This window comes from Mus caroli, chromosome 14, assembly GCF_900094665.2.
Source record: "Mus caroli chromosome 14, CAROLI_EIJ_v1.1, whole genome shotgun sequence".
In the NCBI taxonomy this organism is placed as follows: domain Eukaryota; kingdom Metazoa; phylum Chordata; class Mammalia; order Rodentia; family Muridae; genus Mus; species Mus caroli.
The window spans coordinates 98,426,090-98,434,344 of record NC_034583.1 but is presented as its reverse complement, the minus strand read 5'-3'; the positions used below and the strand labels follow the sequence as shown (position 1 = coordinate 98,434,344).

At 35.6% G+C, this 8,255-nt stretch overlaps 1 pseudogene; it reads right to left on the bottom strand.

Annotated features, from left to right (window-relative positions):
• Nucleotides 1-6,521: 6,521 nt before the first annotated feature.
• LOC110309004 lies at nt 6,522-7,184 on the bottom strand (annotated as a pseudogene).
• Nucleotides 7,185-8,255: the final 1,071 nt, after the last annotated feature.

The following is an 8,255-nucleotide window of genomic DNA, read 5'->3' as shown; positions in this document are numbered from 1 at the left end:
GAGAATTCTTTGTTCAGTTCTGAGCCCCATTTTTTAACGGGGTTATTTGATTTTCTGAAGTCCACCTTCTTGAGTTCCTTATATATATTGGATATTAGTCCCCTATCTGATTTAGGATAGGTAACGATCCTTTCCCAATCTGTTGGTGGTCTTTTTGTCTTATTGACGGTGACCACCCACTTTAAGGGCAGTGAGGAGATAAAGGAGTTATTGGAGGGAGGAAATTATGGGGAGAAGTGATGTAAGTTTTCAAATTATTATTAATTTTTGAAGATAATAATTACAGAAGGCACCGATATAGGAGGATTTGGGAATGGGGGTAAGACAGGGGATAAGAGAAAGCAATAGGGGAATATATATTTGATGAAAATAGATTATACATATATATATATAAAACTTTCAAAGCATAAATAATACATACTGTGTGCAAAATGGAGGGCACCCTCTCCTAACAGGGCTTCCTCTTCTCTGTCTAACCTTATTTGGTGAGCTCGACGCCCACATTCTCTAACTGAGGAATATCACCTAGTCTTTGATGAAATCCCAGCTTTAACTTTTTACCAGCACCTGGAATGCCTCTCCTCTCAAATGAGGCATGTCTGGTGCCTTAAGCCTCAGCCAATGCACATTCCCCTGAAACACCTATTCCCGCTCTCCGAGGTTTATATAGCCCTTGCTCACCCCAAATAAAGAGCGCAAGCTGTTTCACTGACTATTGTTGAAGAGAGCTCTTCCACTGAATATCGTCCTAACGAGCTATAACATTGAAATTCTCAGAAATGGCTGTTGTCGTCTTGCCCCCTGCACCCCAATCACTCTCAGTCAGGCCAAGTTCTGCTGGCCCACAAGTTTCTGTGTACCACAGTGATGCCTGAACAGCGGGAGGGAGGAAGAAGAGTGAGGACCTATGTAGCATTTTTGGAAGTATTTTATATTGCATTTGATTTTAGGATATACATAGTCTGTGCATTAGGGAATAATTATATTTTAAGGGCATAATGTGAAATAGCTCCCATTCTCTGCATAGCAATATCTAAGCCAACATACAGGCAGAATCATAGGGTTACCAGAGGCGAACAGTAAGTTCTAGACTAAAAACACAACTTTTTATTGTCTATATTGCCACACTCAAATTCATTTAGTTATCTTACTCTTTGTTTTGGCAAGTGTAAGATGGGTACATTCTTATTTCCTGATTATTATGAATATTAAATAAGGCACTAACATCCTGGCAATCATGATAAATATACTAATTAGTTTTAAGTTTAGAGAAAAATAGAAGCTGATTTTTGTGAAAGCCTAGATATAAGTTGTTTGAATACATACAAAAATTGCTTTGAGAAAATTACTGTAAAATGTTTCTGTTGAATACTGTCAAATAAACATAATCAACTGTAAGTTTTGAAAGAAGGATGATTTGAAATCCTACATCACTGATAATTACTATCAAATGCTGGAGTTCATAAGTAGGTAACTGTGAAGATTTTTTTCCACAGAGGAAGTGAGGGGTTTTTTGTAATTAATTTATTTTTAACACTCCATATTCCATTCCCCACCACCCCACTATGATCCACCTCCCGACTGCTCCACATCCCACACCTCCTCCCCAGGCCCGCTGTCTCCCTATAGATGCTCCCACCCCCTACCCCAACGCATTTGGAATCATGGTGCAAAGTGCTCACCTTTTAGTGAAAACCTCAATAGTGAAATCTACTTGAGGCTTAGGTTAAGCGTGGGTAGATAATATAATTTGGTAAGTACATTTAATAAAAAATGTACATTTAATAAACCATGTATTCTCATTATCATTAGTCTTATACTTATTCTTCATTAAATAAAATTTCTATCTGGAAGTAACTTATAAGATCAATTAATAATTATAAACTAATAATTCTTTTTGCATTACAAATCAACATAAGTACAGAAAGAGACATAGAGAAACAAAAGAACACATGAAGAACATTTCAGTGGATTGTGTTCGCAATCACTATCTACTCCAATTTTAGATTTTCATTTTGGCATTGGGAAAATATCTCTTTTCCTAAAACCAAATCAAAGTCATTTGTAGAAATATTTTTTTCATGAATAAATTAGTGCTTATACTATATTTATACTTGAATGTATGCTATTAAGTCAAATATATATCTACAGTTTTATTTATGCATTCCTTTTTGCAAGCTAATGTATTTTTGTTATTATATAAGCAAAATGTGTTCTCTATTTTGTTGTCCAAGGATGATCTGACTTAGCTCTGCCACTTCTGTAAAGAAGGGAGGTACATGATTCATCAATGAACTGTATTGATGGCTGCATTTCTGAGGACATAGTAAACACAAAATAACATACTCCACCAAATTTACAACATGCCTCATAATAGAAATGACAGCAATTAAAACAAATTATCAGCTGTAGACCCTGAATATTTGCTTGTCCAGAAGGTTGATTCATTGAAACATGAATACCAAGCTGTATTTTATGAGAAATGGCGATATATGGTAGTTAATTGTTTTAGATAACATCAGGAAAAGAAAGTTCCCCTTGTGGGATTGCATTTCTACAAGAAGGGAGAGACAAAAAAGTTTCTTTCTCCATCTTGTGAGGATAGATATAGAGAGTGGCTGTCTACATCCTAAGAAGCAGGTTCTTACCAAGAGCCAACTCTGCTAGTTCTTATACTCTGCATTTCTGTAATGAAAACTGTCATAAATATGCTGTATATTGTTTAAGCCACTCCGTTGTTTTAGCAGACAGGACTAACTAAGACATGTTTGTAGAAATGTGTACTAATACATTTTGCCTCTTGAATTTAACGAGTAGGGAACAATCAAAGTTAAAACACAAATTCTCCAAGCATTTTTTGAAGCAGGTTTTGAATGAATCCCTATTTGTGTGTGACCATTGACAATGTGCCCTTCAGTTGTTCTCATTTCTGCATCTGGAGATGACAGAGTACAATGTTCTAGTATTTTGGAAAGAATACTGAGAAAGCCTTAGTTCTTTTACTGACAATATAATAAGATCTCTAGTCTTGTAGTGTGCTTTAATTGTTGAGGATAAGCCCCTCCAAACATTTAAAGAGGTCTGTTTCCAAATGGCTTCTTATCCTGGTTCACATAATTCAAAAGACTAGGGCATTTAGTATGCTCTTTGCTGTTTATAGAAGTCTCTTGAAGAATCATTCATATACATGTATGCCAGATTTCTGAGTTGTTCCAAGTTGATATACATACATAAATACAAGCACACATACAGAGAGGGAGAGGGAGAGGGAGAGAGAGAAAGGATGTATAAATATATCAACCTATGGGTTGAACTCTGTAGTTAAAGAAAAGGCCAAAAGTTCTACTAGTAAGAAGTGTTAGGTAAAGACATTGAATTATTTTAGGATGCAATGTAATATACAGTCCTAGATTTCTCTTGTGTGAACTCTTAACCTTGTTTTCCTTGCTTTATAGAGTCTCCTGCCTGAAAAACCTGGGGAATTTTTGGTAGATGCTTCCATTCTAATCATTGCAGGTACTCTGTTTCCTCACTTATAGTGAGGCACAGAGGAAAAAAATCTTGAAGTTCCAGGAATCATAATAGTCCAACAGATACAGCACACACATCGATTAAACCCAAACTTCTGGTGGCATCGACATTGTTTTCTTTACTTAATGAATAGATAGATTACGTGTGTATTCTATTCACTTATAGCTAAATGGATGTGGCTGTGAAATAATGTGAGGAGGATCATTGTTCTTGACTCTTTTATGACAGGAAAGTCCAGGGACATGTACCTATCCCTTTGTTAATACCCCTCAGTGAACTATATCCAAATCAAAGGATGGTCCTGAATACTGTGTTTGAACGATCTTGGAAGGAGATCATCTTCACCCTTACCTATAGCTTTGTGCTTGGGTAAAAATAATATAAAATAGGTTATTCAACTTCTTTTTTGCCTTGAAAAACTATTTAAAGGATAACATCTCTACTTTGGCTCATAGATTTAGATGTTTAAACATATATTAGTAGAGAAAAAAGAAGAAAAGATAGGGAAGGATGGAGGGAAAGAGAAAATGTTGGGAGTAACAAAAAAAGTAAGAGAATATGACTATTTAGAGGAATAGCTAAAGAAAGTTTAAGTTAAAAAACATAACTCCAATGACAAGATTTCTCTAAATAGTGCCTTTAAAAAATATAATATAGCCAGCTATGGACACAATTATTGATTATTAATTAATGATTAATCCATAAATTGATTTGTAAATTGGGCACATAATCCACTCACCTCTCATCAGTGTCACCAGCTGGGTAACACATATTCAATGGAGCCCTTAGAGGTCACGTTATATATAAACCAAAATATAAAATATATTAAGTAGTCCTACCTAACAGCCTCAGTTTGAATAACAATGTGAATCCTAATAAAGATGAAAACTTTCAATCATTTTGTACAACTCACATGTCTATTTTCCTACAGCGGCTTGCTTCTGATATTATCCACTACTATATCATATTATCCAAGGTTGTCCACTTCTATATTTGTCTTGGATATTGTCCACTCTTGTAACTGCTTGTGTTTGAGATTGTCTATTCCTGTATATGTTTTGTCTGATACTATCAACTACATGCACTATAAAAGAAAGCTCATATAAACGATGCTATTTGAAATATGTTCAGAAACAATGGCATGGAAAATACAGATTAAATGTTATAAATCAACTACGTAAGAAATTTGCTTTTCAATATACTGTGCATCAGAAATAATACATCTTCTCACTATCTCCTTTGTGCTAAAAATAAATGGAATCTTTATGACTCTGTCTAGCTCATAGACTAGTTTATATTACTGAGATGTTCGATGGTAAAAAACTAGAATATCCAAATTAAAAGAAAAAAAAGCCTCACTTATATAGGTACATATATTGTTTTCTAAAAAAGACAGTATTCTTTCCTATTTTAGTGAGTATGGGTAATTTATAATTGATTATAATTAGTGCCTGCTCTGGGTTGTATCTGAACACAACATTGCCTGGGTTTAACTTGACCCAAATGTCTCCCTTTTACGACTGGTTTTCTACAAGGTTTCCAATATAGAGTCTGCTGATCTTTAGCCAAGATTTTCTGAGGCAAATTCATTTGTGCATTTTCCTGATCCAGGATTAACTATCTAGCATTTTGGCCCATTCAGCTTCAAAGCTGGCAAATGCCATGAGAAAGAAATTGGTCTCACACGTCAAGGCTGATCATTGCAATTCTGTAAACATTCTAAGATCTTTGTGGGATTTCACGTCACTATGAAGAAGCAAGTGTGACAACTAAGAGCTCAGCTGTTAGGGATCCTAGGTGGAAAAGAAGCCAGTGCTTATCGACCATCATGGTCAATTAGAACCTCCCCTTGTGACTCTCAATGCTTGTTTGCTTCGTTTTCAGATATCTGTCCCTAGAAATTCTTTGTTTCCTAAACCTTGACATTACAGAGGATTACATGCTAGTTAACAGTAGCTTTCCATATACCTTCTTGTGTTTCACACAGCCCAATTTTTATAAAATCCTATATGAAAGAACTGTCAGGGCTTTGAGATAGTAAAACCTTCAGTTTTGCTTTCTTTGTTTGGTTGGATTTTCTGCTTTTGTTATTTGTGTGTGTGTGTGTGTGTGTGTGTGTGTGTGTGTGTGTGTGTGTGTGTGTGTGTGTTTGTTTTTCATTGCAGGACTGCAGAAACACTGAGTGATCTCAAGGTAACTCTGCTTGCAGGATGGTCAACATTGTTCAGAACTCAATCTTTATATATAGTATAGATTAAGTATGTCTAGGCTTTCTAGGCATCTTTAGTGGAAGGTTCTCCTTCTTCCAAGTATCTCTCAAATCTGATACAGAAAATTGTTCAGCCATATACATTTCTATTGTATCACCTCATATTTTTCCTGTGTTACACACTCTGGAAACCTGCTTGTGTATGCTTCAAATGCCAGTTTCACCATTCTATCTGATCTGTCGGTCTGCCTGCCTGTCTGGCTATTGATCAATTGATGTATCATAATCATCTCTCTATATACTGTGTATTGTCTGCCTATCTATGTAGTATCTATCTGTCTATCTGTCTGTCTGTCTATCTATCTATCTATCTATCTATCTATCTATCTATCTAATAATAGATTCTATTTTAAAGTTCTTCATATACTGGTTCTTAGAAATCTCATTTTCTATAATGCTTCAGTGTCTTTTTAGAGGTATAAGACTCAAAATCTAAGAATTCCATTCACATTTCACTTTTGTTTTGAACATCTACATCTACATTTTATTTAAAATATTTTCTGTTTTTTAACTCACCACTTATTTTGGGGGAGTGTCACTTTTTTTGTTTTTCATTCTGGTTGTTTGGTTGGTTGGTTTCGGTTTGGACTACGACCTTACTGAGCTTATACATCAGAATGCACATAATGTTTATACCGAACCAAACTTTTTTACTATAATTCCTGCATCACAGTTAAAATTTTCCCAGTTTTTAAAAACACAGTCAACTCAACCAAACACACTACTTTAGAATCAATAGCTTATTTGATGCCACAATAATACTTAAATATGGCCAAGACTTGAATGCAGAAATTTGGTTGGTTGGAAGGCTAATTAAGCCTCCAACTTGCTCAATAGAATCACAAAAAGACCAAACTATATTTTTCACAGAGAAATGGTCCACTGGAATTACTAACATTGCACAGTGGTTAAGAATATTTAGAGTCCTGAGATAACAAGGAATCCAGTCATCCAAAGTCTCCTGCTGTCCCTTCTTCCCAATCAGATTTATGGATGTGAGGAATGACACCACCACCAGCAATTAGCCTTGATCAGATAGTCCAATTCTTTATCTCCACGAATAGCAGGTTGCAAGTGACCAGCGGTAATACAATTTACCTTTAAATCTTTTGATGCATTCCCAGACAAAGCAAGTAACTTTGTGAAGAGGTTGTCCACCAGAGTGGAAATAATGTCTGTACCAAAACAAATGTTTGTTACATCCAGAATAGATGACTGTCCTGTACATAGACCTGGCTGTCCCCAAATGTCCGTGCTGGGTGTCCTATATTTCAGGTGTCTGTGAATACATCCCACAAGGAACTGAAACCCAGGGAACTATGGGTGGGGAAATAATCTTTGTCTTGTCCTTTCCACTGTCCTTTCCAACCTTATTGCCAGCCATGTAAGAGTGTGCTGAAGCCCCAACAAGCAAGGAAAAGACAAAGCCAGGAGGATACTCAGTAAGATCCCTGCATACATTCTTCCATCCATACAGTGATTCAAATTGTGCTTTATTTTTTTTAATACAGTAAATTCCCTAAATCCTCCATCTTTATGAAAACAACTAACTAGTACCCCCAGAGCTCGTGTCTCTAGGTGCATATGTAGCAGAAGATGGCCTAGTCGGCCATCATTGGGAAGAGAGGCCACTTGATCTTACAAACTTTATATGCCTTAGTACAGGGGAATGCCAGGGCCAAGAAGTAGGAGTGAATGGGTAGGGGAGTTGGGGGGGAGGGTATGGGGGACTTTAGGGATAGCATTTAAAATGTAAAATAAGAAAATACCGAAGTAAAAAAAGAAGAAAATTTATCAAACAGTAAAAAATAAAATAAAATAAAATAGTACCTGACTGAACTTATTTCTAGTCCTCATTTATTAGGATGGAAAACAAAGCTGTTTTTTAACCGTTTTATTTGCTTAGTATACTAACATGAATGAGGTATTAACTCATTAAGATATTAACTTTATATTATAAGATATTAACTTTATTAAGTCATCTCAAATAATTAAACTAGGACTTGAAAGAGTAGTATTCCCTTTGTAATGTAAATTGTATAAAATCAAATAATAACATATCTTCTGTCTGTGTGTGCAGTGTGCACACATTTTTAATTAATTAATATATTTATTTATAACTAAACATCTAACAACTGAGAAAATCTAAGGACCATGAGATTTTGGAACAGAATTCTACTAGACTTTGAAAAATGCAACTTCCAATACTCCTCATATTATTCCAAAAATAGAAACAGAAGGAATATTGTGCAATATATATCCTGATTATAGTTTCTCTCCCTAGTGTCTCTCCAGTTCCTCCCCCACCTCCCTTTACTTTTTGGTATACTCCCTTTCTGTCTCTCATAAGGACAGGTTTCAAGCTTGCAATCCCACCAACAATGGAGGAGTGTTCCTCTTTCTCCACATCCTCGCCAGCATCTGCTGTCACCTGAATTTTTGATCTTAGCCATTC